Source organism: Canis lupus, chromosome 28 (assembly GCF_003254725.2).
Source record: "Canis lupus dingo isolate Sandy chromosome 28, ASM325472v2, whole genome shotgun sequence".
Taxonomy (NCBI): Eukaryota; Metazoa; Chordata; class Mammalia; order Carnivora; family Canidae; genus Canis; species Canis lupus.
The window spans coordinates 23,126,120-23,138,251 of NC_064270.1; the positions used below are offsets into that span (position 1 = coordinate 23,126,120).

The window sequence follows — 12,132 nt, forward strand, 5'->3', positions numbered from 1 at the left end:
TGATGTAATAGTTATAAGTCTCTTGCTTGAACAGTTTCAGAGGTAAGAAGACATCTGCTATTTCTAAATGTCATCACTGGATGAAGAGCTCAGAGCTGGGAGTCAAAGACTTGAGTCCAGGCCCTACCAAGAAATTGACTATATATCTAGATATAGGATCCCTCACTTGACTGAATTTCATGCTCCTATTCTGCAAAGCAAGGAGGATGGATTAAATAATTTCTTATATGACATTTATGAAATTTCAGTGACGCCAAATGCTTCATATGCAAAGAATATTCTTTTTTTTTCTCCACCCTTCTCAGGACTACATAAGAGAATATAACTACTGTGTCACTCTGCTACCTACCTTAAGTGGGGAACTAGCCAAGAGGTGTTTGTCTGGAAATATAGAGGTGCAGCCTAAGCCTTGCAAAAAAGGAGTGGAAGAAGCAGACCAGGTAAGAGGAACAAAAACAGAATGGATTCTGGGATAGCTGGAAGAGTAGCAAGTTAGAACAGGAGGATGAAGCCAATTCCATCTAGATTGGGAAAGAGGAAGTAGGAAGAGGCTAGAAATGGTGCATCTAGGAGTATGCCAAGGGTGAAGGCCCCTGTATGGAGTGGGGAGGGAGAGTAAGAGATAATACAACAGGATGTATAATCAACTCTCTTCCTCAATATTGTGAACCCAGACACCTTGCACACTTTGTTCCCATATATCATTAAGACTAAAGTAGTAGCAGACTCTAAGCAGCTGAAATCTATAACTTGAGATTCCCTGAATATTTTATCGTGACACATCATGAATATCACTGACACTGAGATGTGACTTTGAAGGTCCCTTCCTGTTCTGGTCACCTATGCCTCAGACATACAGAGTCTTGGGAGGAACTTACAAGGTAGTTTGGTTCTCACTCTACAATTTACACTTATTATTCCTTTGTTGGCTGATTTTATGCACTAACTTGATTAGGCTATGAGGTGCCTCGATATTTGATTAAACGTTATTTCTGAGTGTGTCTGTGAGGGTGTTTCTGGGTGAGATTAACATTTGAATTAGTGCCCTGAGTAAAGCATCTTGCACCCTCCAAGAAGTGTGCATCATCCTATCCAGTGAGGGCCTGAATAGAACAAAAAGGTAGAGAAAAAATGGATATGCCCTCTCCTCCTGCCTGTTGAGCTGGGTCTTCTCCCGCCCTCAGTCTGCACTTACCACTATCACCTTCCCTGATTCTCAGGTCTTCTGACTCAAACTGGAACTACACCACCATGTTTCCTGGGTCTCCAGTTGGCAGATGGTGGTTTGTGGAATTTCTTAGACTCCCTAACCACAGAAACCAATCAATCCTTTCTATATAAAGTGATTTATTGTAAGTATGTATATATCTACCCCCAATATCTACATATTGTAAGTATATATCACATATATCTATATATATGTGTGATATATGTGACCCCAATTGCTCCTGCTCCACCAGTGACTCCTGCATGTGTGCTGACTCCTGCAAATACAAGGAGTGCAAATACCCTGCAAGAAGACCTGCTGCTCCTGCTGCCCTGTGGACTGTGCCAAGTGTGCTCAAGGCTGTGTCTGCAAGGAGGTATCAGACAAGTGTAGCTGCTATGCCTGATGTGGGGGAGAGTCTGATCTTGATGTAAATAGAGCACACATACACTGCCCTGCCCCTTTTGTTACGTTCCTGTTTCTATGAAATCTTTGAGTGATAATAAATTCATCTAGACTCTTCTGGAAAAAAAAATATATATACATATATAAAATACCTATTATATATGTTTATATAGCATATATATTATATATTATTATATATAATATAGCCTATTGGTTCTGCTTCTTGGGATAGCCCTAGGTAATAAGGTTCCCTTTATCCTTGGGCTTTTCTGAACATTCATCTCCCTCAAGCACACAGAAAAGGAAGCTAACATTGCACGAGGAGATAAGGGGCTCTTGCTTTGGGTTCTGACCATAGAGTGGCTCCTCCAGTAATCAGGTGCTTATGTATGACTAAAAGTCAATTAGAATCAGTTTGGAAGGAAAGAGTGGGAAGGAACCAAAGTTCTCTTGGGAAAACTAGCCTTACAATCAATATTCACCTTGGTGAAGCCAAATTGCCCATGGATGTAATCTGTCTAAATGCCATCAATATCCTAAAACTGGTAAGGAGTTGACAGTATCACTATAGATCAGGCTGGATTTTTCTATGGTATTGTAGAATGATGGCATTAATTGCTCTAATATCTTCCTTTTATCATGTTTTTGGAAATGCCCTCATACATGGACTCTGGCCATGTCACTTGCTTTGACCAATGAAACAGTAGCAAATAATGCAAGCAGAAATTTGTGGAAGCACTTGCACATATTTTGCTTTCACCTTTGATTCTCTACAATGTCTATAAAGATGTGCCTGAGCCAGCCTGCTGTAGAGATGTGAGAGGTGCATGGAGAGAGGCCCCAGTCGCCACAACCATCTACAATGAAGCCAAACAAAATCAGCCATAGCTGATCAAGCCCAGACATGTGAGGAAGTCTGGCTGAGGCCAGGAGAACAGTCTAGCCCAGCATAACCTAAATTGTTATCCTATGAACTTACCTTCTTTTCCCATAGCTGATTTCCTCATACACAACTAATAGATGATTATTTTGTAAGCTACTGATCAATTAAAGTGCACTATTACAGCAGTAAATCATCAATATAGGACTGTTTATCTTATTTTGTATGTGAGAAACAAAACTGAGTCTTCAATTAGGCCAAATATGAAATGCAATGCTTTGGAAAACATAACGAGCATTCAGCATTCAAAAAGCTACTTCCTGGGGCACCTGGGTGGCTCAGTGGTTCAGCATCTGCCTTTGGCTCAAGGCATGATCCCGGGGTCCTGGGATCGAGTCCCACATTGGGCTTCCTGTAGGGGCCTACTTTTCTCTCTGCCTGTTTCTGCCTCTCTGTGCATCTCTAATGAAAAAATAAATAAAATCCTTAAAAAAAAAAAAAAGCTACTTTCTGCCTCCCTCCCTTATGTTTTTTGTATGTATGTATGTATGTATGTATTTATTTATTTATTTATGAAAGAGAGAAGAGACAGAAGAGGCAGAGGGAGAGAGAGAATCTCAAGCAGACTTCCCACTCAGTGCAGAATCCGACACAGGATTGATCTCAAAACCCTGAGATGACCTGAGCCAAAATCAAGAGTTAGCTGCTCAATGGACTGAGCTCCTCCAGGCATACCTCTTATACTTTTTGAAGTCAAACTTTGAATCCCATGCCATGGACTGAATGTTCATATGTTGAAGCCCTAACCCTCAATGTGATGATATTTGAAGGTAATTAGGTTTAGAGAAGGTCATATTGGTGGAGCCCCATGATGGAATTAGTGTTCTTATGGGTAGAGAAGGAAGTCGGAGCTCTTTCTCTCCCCAGCATATTGAGGATACAGCAAGGAGGTAGCCCTCAGCAAACTGGAAAAAGATTCCTCACCAGCCACTTTTCTGCATGCATCTTGATCTTAGATTTCATAGCCTCCAGAACCCTGAAAAGTGTTTACTAAGGAAGCCAGTCAATGATATTTTACTGTACCAGCCCAAAGTGACTAAAAGACACTCCTTTTGCATTTGTTCTGTCTTTCACAAAATTTAAAATAAACACCCTGAAAGGTCAGTAATTGTGAAGTGACTGTGTTTCTTCCTTGCTTAGCATCTTATCTCAAGATCCTCAGGTGGCCAAATTGTCAGCTGAATTATACAAACTTCTGGAGCATGTCAAAGTGAGCCCTTTATCTCTCAACATTAAACAAATGATAATAATAATCTCTCTAAATATAGGGTCTTTCCTGTCAGGATGAAACCTTCTAGCCTAAGCTAGAAATAAGGAGTGCCAAGAGAAAATACATTTCTACAGAAAAATTAAGCTATAATCAGGTGTCTCAAGACTAATTTTAGATGTTCTTTTCTCTATCTTTTATCTACCCATTTTACACGATAGGTCATTGGCATCTCATAAATCAGCCTCCTCATTGGTCCTGGAAATAGAGGAGATGGTTGGAAAAGACTCCACAGCTCTCCCGCTAAAGGCAACCTCTGGGTCCTATGCCCTTCAGCATAGACTTCAAAGATATATTTCTTTTTGGTAGTTGCCCAGCATGCTCTGAGTTTCCTGGCCTTGGATGGCCAAGGACATTTGACATTAAGATCTGTCTTCTAACTCTCTGCATGGGACTTCCTGGCTGTTCAGCTGCTTACCTCCTCCAGCCCCATCCACCTTGGCCATCTGTCTTTCAAGCTGTGGGTGGACTTGGCCAGGTAGACAGGCACACCCAGTTCTCTAGCCACAGAATTTCCTGTGGAGGGAAATCCTGAGTGAGGCTAAGCTCTGAATTTGAACCCTTTAAGAGGTAGTTGCTACTATCTCATTGTTCTCCATCCATCAGTCAGAGACTTGGTCACCATAAATGTCATTAAAGTTGGGCACAAGGTCAGTATGGGTCCAGCAGCTGGGCTGATGAGGTACTGAGCTGCTGAGTTTCTCCCAAACATACCTTGTCAAGATCAGGATTAAACACAAGTTAGGGGGAAGACCTTATTTGCAAAGAAGAGAAATCAGAAGAGGGTTATTAAGGAGGCAAAGGGATCATTACACAGAAAAAGTCCAAAAGGGGGTGGGGAGTTTGCTCAAAAAATGTCAAATGTTCCAGGAATGGAGGAAGACTCCCAGACAAGCAAGGGAAGTGCTGGGCAAGGGCATAGCTCCCAGGGTTTGGTTTATTCTCTTGGCTTTAGTCTCAGAAGTTTGGGACGAGTCCAACTTCAACAGAAGTTAGAGAGATTCCACATAAATTTTTTTGGCTGAGCTGTCATTGGTAATTTCCCAGATAAAGAAACTTTTGTTAATTGCTTAAGTGGAAGGACAAGACATTCAAATTTCTCTCTCTCAAGCAGCCTTTTCTTTTTAATAGATCCTGTGTGGAAACTGACACCCTAACCCAAAAGACGTCATGTTAAGGGTGGTGGAGGGAGTCACATTTCTTGAAAGACTGATATGTGGACTTTTCTTTTGCTCCAACTTAGATTAATTGTGTGACCCTAGGCAAGAAATGTTCCTGCTCTTGGACCAACTTTCTGCATCTGTAACATGGAAAGATTGTACCTTTTTACGGTCTTTTCCTCCTCTGGTGGTCAGTGGCTCTTATTCTTTCCTAATTCAAATCTAGTTACTCTTGTAGAAGGGATTTTGCAGGGAACCACACATAGACAGATGAATGCTAGTCTCTGCCAGAGTTCTGTCTACACTCAAAGAGTGCAATTCTACCAGGTCAATTGTAGGAGGTCAACTGGCTCCTGAGTTAAAAATGTTCTGACTTCAAGGTGACTTCAGTACCAGTAACAAGGAAATAATACCAGAGCAAGAGGGTGTTAGCTGCTTGCCAAACAAAGAGGTTATATTTTATTTTATCTGGCAACATCAGTAACACAAGATGCTAAGTGGGGGTTGCAAATGAAAACTGTCTCCTTCATTTATGTGAATTTATAACTGTGTAGATCAGCAAATAAAATTACTGAATAGGACTATTTATCTGCTAACTTGTGAATGACATGAGACACGCAGGTCTTTAACCATTTACCCTGAAAGGCAAGCTTAGTCAAAAAGCAGCTATTTATCCAGGGGAAACATTGGCAATGATTCTTATAATGGTGATTTGGTGTGATCAAACTATTGTCTGCGGCCAGTTAGCAGGCAAGAAGCCATTCAGCAGAGTTACAAAACTAATCTTTACTGGATTTGTCACAAACAAAGGATGAGACATTCATGCAAGAAGTCAAGATCCATCCTGGGCTATAAGCCACTGCTCCCCCTCCCTGCCCACTGAGAAAATTCAATACATTTAAAATAGTCAGCAAACAGACCAGAGACTCTGTAATTGATTAAATCTAAGATGTGTTTATTATGCTCCTTGTGAGGCAGGCAGGGCCTCATAGGGGAAGGAAAAGAAAAAAAAAAGCTAAACAAAACTATTTGGTATTCCAAGTGAATGTGCTGGTTTCTGCTTCTTGGTCTCTATGGATTTCAAGGAACCATCCCAGGCCAACTGTTCCACACCCAGGATCTGGGCTGAGCCACAAAAGAGGTCTCTTCACACTGAAAAACTCAGAAGAGATACACTTGAGACCTCGTGGGGAGTGAAGGGTCTCTGAGTCCTACTCCCCAGGGATAAGCTGCAAACTATGTGAACTCTATTTTTTTTAATTAGACCCAAGCAACAGATCTATATCTCTGTTGATTGGTTCAGTCATAGAAAACACACACACACACACACACACACACACACACACACGAAGATAAGCCCACGTGGACATTTTCAATTCAATTTAATTAGCAGTTCAAGAAAAAGACTTTAAAATTTTAATTAGGAAGTCCAATTCAAAAATGTTTAAATTGTTTTTGAGTAGACACAGGTTAGTCTTGTGTGTTACTGATGGCAGCAAGCCTGGGAACCCTCTCCAAAGAGAAAAATCTCTTTGCTTGCTGGTTCTAACCATGTGTTGTCTAGATTTATATACTGTCAGCCATCTCCAGCACCCTCAGTGCTCGCTTTTTTTTATTCACAAATGCACACACAGACACATACTGTATCCTCTAAACTTTCCTCCCTTCTCCTCTGAACATGTGGTTTCTTTGCTGCTTCTGTTTTATTTACAGATTTATTGATTGATTTGAGAGAGAGAGAGAAAGAGAAAGTGAGCAGGGCCCACGGAGGAAGAGGGAAAGGAAGAGAAAAAATCTCAAACAGACTCCCCACCAAGCACAGAGCCCAAAATGGGGCTCAATCCCACCATCCCAAGATCATGACCTCAGTTGAAATCAAGAGTTGGACCTCAACCAACTGAGCCACCCAGGCTCCCCTCTTAGGTGCTTCTTGACTGTAGAAAATATTAATGGTAGCTCTTGCCTGTTTCTTTCCCCCCCTCCCACATTGTTACACATCATAACCCAACCACATCTAATCTTCAAGATGACTTTTTAAATGCAATCTATTGCCCATGAAAATATTAAAACTCATTTTCTTTAGATAGTACAATCTTATGGCATCATTTTTGCTTTCTTCTTTGTGTACTTTTTTTTGCATGGTATACACTTTGCAATTGCATGTGACATTTTTACAGTAAGAAATAATCTTTATTTTAAGTTTTATTTAAAAGAGCAAACTGGAATGTCTGGGTGGCTTAGCAGTTGAGCATCTGCCTTTAGCTCAGGGCATGATCCTGGACTTCCGGGATCAAGTCTCACATCTGGCTCCCTGCATGGAGCCTGCTTCTCCCTCTGCCTCTCTCTCTCTCTGTGTCTCTCATGAATAAATAAATAAAATCTTTTTTTAAAAAAATAAAAGAGGAAACAAAGGCAATATGTACACCCGGAATGCATAGTGATTGCAGCTTTTGTATGAACTACCTGTTCAACAATAGGACTCAAGAGGAGGAATATATTTGAAAATAATTCTGTTGTTTACTTTTTGTTTATAATAGGACTTAATAGTCAATACAAAATATGGTCAATACAAAAATAAAACTTTCAAACACATGGTTTTACAGGCAGGAAGGGTGAGGAGGGCCCTACTGCCACAGGCATGATTCAGCATGGCAAGTCAATAGAGAAAATGTGGTTTACCCTCTTTCAGGGCATTGCTTCTAAAGGCTTCTCTGGAAATGAAATACAGTTCATGTCAAGAATATGGCCATGGCTATTAAACTGAGTAACAGACTTTCTGTGTTTCCAAAAGCATGAGCGCAATTCTGCTCTACCTTAGTCACCAGGGCATGATTCAAATCTGGGTTGACTTTCATCTTTGGCATCTTATGAGCTGATGTTAATCCTCAATTTGGGATAAAGATGGCATACATAGAATCTGCATTGGAAATTTTAGAGTGCCTAGCTTTAGAAAAGCAGAAGTTTTCTCTCCCCATATTTTGAAATCTTTCTCTAAAGAACTGAATAGAGAGCACATGGCCAAGGATTAATTGTTGTAAATCTCCATCACAGTGAAAAGAGGAATCCTAAAACTTAGCCAGCTGTTAAAAAGACATTAACAGTAACTTCTCAAAACTGCTTTTAATTTAGGGTTGTACTCACTTTTAACACACTCCTAAAAGGCAGGAGAAAGAAAGAGAGAAGGAAAGGAAACCAAGGAAGGGAGAAGAAAGGAAGAGAAAGGCATGGGAAAAAAATGTTTCTTTCAAATTGCAGCTGACACTCTGTCAATGAGTTTGCTAAAGCTACCTATATTTTGTATATATTCCTTTCTTGTTAGGCTTATTTAGCCCATCAAGTAATTACAATATATAAGTTAATCTTAGAGACAAAATTAAATTTTTAACTTAAAGTAATACTTGAGTACTGGGATTCTTTCTCCAGCTATGACAGAAATCCCTGAATGTGCTAAAAGAGACTAAAAGGCCAGAATATGGGCAGCAGAGAAAGAAATCTAAGCCCTGTGGACTATTCACTTAGAATGAAAACATTTTTGGCTTCCTTATATTGTACATAAAAGTGAGAAGAATGATACAAACATTCTATGGGTTGAGAAAGAAATTTTTAATACTGGCATACTTGACAAGCTATTGCAATTTGATGATTCTGCTCCATGGGATACTATGTTTCAGATTGAAATTGGGAAGTTACTTTTTCAGGAAAAAGACCACCTATGCATTTATTGCAACTCAACAGCAAGTACTGAAATAAGAAGTTAAACCTCCCCTCAGAGCATTTGGAGTGCTCTCAGCAAAGCAGAGAGAGACACAGTTCCCAGTGCCTTGTAAACATCAGGAGAAGACATCCCCAGGATGACAAGTGTTTTCTTTAAGTATGTTGTAGAGAATAAAAACCTCCTTAACAATACCACTGTAAAAGGCCAAACTCAAACTTTGGGCAAAGGAATAAATATAAACAAGTAAATTAAATTGATCAAGCAACAACAATAGCTTTCCTCCTCCAAATTGAAAATTCTTCCTTTTGTATTCCCAAGATTGATGAATGACACCATAATCCAGGAGACTGGGAATAATTTTGATGCCCACTTTCAATAATGAACACAGCATCTAGACAGAATATCAATAAGGAAATAGCAGACCTAACCAGTACTGCACCATATAAAGAACATTCCACCTGACAACAGCAAAATACACATTCTTCTCAAGCACACATGGAACATTCTACAGGATAGATCACACATAAGGTCACAAGACAAATCTTAACAAATTTAATAAGATTAAAATCTTCCCAAGTGTCTTTTCTGACCATATGGAATAAGACTAAAAATCAATATCATAAGAAAAAAACAGGAGAATTTGAAAACACATGGAAATTAAACAACACATGTTTCAATAACCACTGGATTAAAGAAATGAAAATGGAATAATCTTGAGACAAAGAAAAAAAATTGAGAATAGAAAAACAACAGAGAAAAAAAATAAAAATAAAAAAAAGAAAAACAACAGAAAAGTCGATGAAATTCAGTTGTTTTTGAAAAGATAAACAAAATTTATAAACCCTTAGCTATATTAACCAATAAAGGAGAAGACTCAGATAAATAAAAGCATAAATGAAAGAAATATTACAACTGAAACCATGAAGCAGGGAGGAGGTTAAGAGCCGTAAGAAACTATCATGAACAATTATACACCAATTAATTGAACAACCTAGAAGAGATAAATTTCTAGAAACATACAACCTATCAAGACTGAATCAAGAAAAAAATAAAAAGCCTGAACAGACTAGTTAGGAGATAAAATAAGTAATAAAGTGATAAAATCAGCAATCAAAAACCTCGAAAGAAAGAAAAGCCCAGGACCAGATGGCTTCACAGGTGAATTCTGTGAAATATTTAAAGAAGAAATAATGCCAATAATTTTTAAACTCTTCCAAAATATGAAAGAAGAAGGAATACATCCAGACTCATTTTATAAAGCTAGCATCATACTAATACCAAAGCCAGAAAAAGACACAAGAAGAAAGAAAATTACAGGTTATTATCCTTAACTAATATAGAAACAAAGATCCTCAATAAAACAAAACAGCACATTAAAAGGATCATATATAATGACCAAATGGGATTTAGCACTGAGATACAAGAATGATACAACATACACAAATAAACCTATGTGACATTAACACAATGAAGGATAAAAATTGTATGATCATTTCAATAAATGCAGAAAAAAGCATTTGACAATATTCAACATCTATTCATGATTTTAAAAAAAACTTTCAATGAAATAGGTTTAATAGGAAATTTCCTCAACACAAATAAGATCATATCTGAAAATCCCACAGCTAAGATCTTGCTCAATGGTGAAAAACTGAAAGCTTTTCCTCTATAATCTGGAACAGGTGATGGATGTCCACTTCCACCACTTATATTCAACATAGTACTAGAAGTCCTAGCCAGAGAAATTAGATAAGAAAAAAGAAATAGGGCAGCCCCGGTGGCGCAGCGGTTTAGCGCCGCCTGCAGCCCGGGGTGTGATCCTGGAGACCCGGGATCGAGTCCCACGTCGGGCTTCCTGAATGGAGCCTGCTTCTCTACCTCTCTCTTCGCTCTCTCTCTGAATAAATAAATAAATAAATCTTAAAAAAAAAAAGAAACAAATGGTATATAAGCTAGAAAGAAAGAAGTGAAGTTATTTCTCTTAGCAGATGACATGATCTTGTATGTAGAAAGCCCTAAAGACTCCCCCAAAATTGTTGGAATGAATTCAGTAAATTTGCAGGCTACAATATTAACATGTGAAAATCAGCTATATTTTTATGTACTAACTGTAAACTATCTGAAAAGGAAATCAAGAAAATAACCCCAAAAAGAATAAAATACTTAGGAATAAACTTCACCAAGATGGTAAAAAATATTGTACTGAAAACTATAAAACATTGACGAAAGGAATTTTAAAAAACATACATAAATGGAAAGATACCCTCTATTCATGGATGGAAACAATTAATGTTATTAAAATGTCATACTACCTAACGCAATCTACAATTCAATGAAATCCCTATAAAAATCCCAATGGCATTTTTTTTAAGAACTAGAAATATATAATCCTGCAATTCATGTGAAACACAAATGACCCTGAATAGCCAACCAATTTTTTTTTTTTTTAGCCAAACCAATTTTGAGTAAGAAGGACAAAGCTGGAGGCATTATACTTTCTGATTTCTGTATTTATTACAAAGCAACAGTAATTAAAACAGTGTGATACTGATATAAATGCAGACACCTAGACCAATGGAATAGAATAGGGAGCCCAGAAATAAACTCAGACATATATTGTCAACTGATCTTTGACAAAGGTGCCAAGATACACAATAGGGAAAGTTTAGGCTCTCTAATAAATGGTGTTGAGAAAACTGGATATCCACATTCAAAAAAAAATAAATTTAACCCTTATCATATACCATACACAAAAATAAATTCAAGTAGATTAAAGATTAAATGTAAGACACAAACTAAAATTTCTAGAAGAAAACGTAGAGAAAAAGCTTCTGAACATTGGCCTTGTCAATGATTTCTTTGATAATGACACTAAAAGCACAGGAAACAAAAGCAAAAATAGACAAATGGGACTATATCACAGGTATTTGAAAAAGTGCTCAACAATTCTAATCATCGGGGAAATGCAAATCAAAACCACAATGAAATATCACATCATATATGTTAGGAGGACTATTATCAAAGCAAACAAAACAAATAACCAATAACAAGAATAAATGATAATGCTCATTGGTGACGATGTAGAGAAAAGGAACCCTTATAAGCAGTTAGTGGAAATCAGTATAGCCAATATGGAAGACAGTATGGAGGTTCATCAAAAACTTAATTCTTTTTAAAATAATAGAACATATGTTCTAGCAATCTCATTTATGGGTAGATATCCAAAGAAACTGAAACTGGAAGAGATATCTGCATTTCTACATTCAATGCAGTACTATTCAAATAGCCAAGACATGGAAGCACCTACCCATCCATTAATGGATAAATGGATAAAGAAAATGTACTATTTACTACAGTGGAATATTATTAAACCTTTAAAAAGAAGAAAATCCTGCTATTTGGGGCACCATGAATGAACCTGGAGGACATTATACTAAA

General features: G+C 38.0%; 1 pseudogene; it reads left to right on the forward strand.

The window, feature by feature from the left end:
- The first annotated feature begins 1,231 nt into the window (after positions 1-1,231).
- LOC118352656 (metallothionein-I, hippocampal-like) lies at positions 1,232-2,595 on the forward strand (annotated as a pseudogene).
- The last annotated feature ends 9,537 nt before the right edge of the window (positions 2,596-12,132 follow it).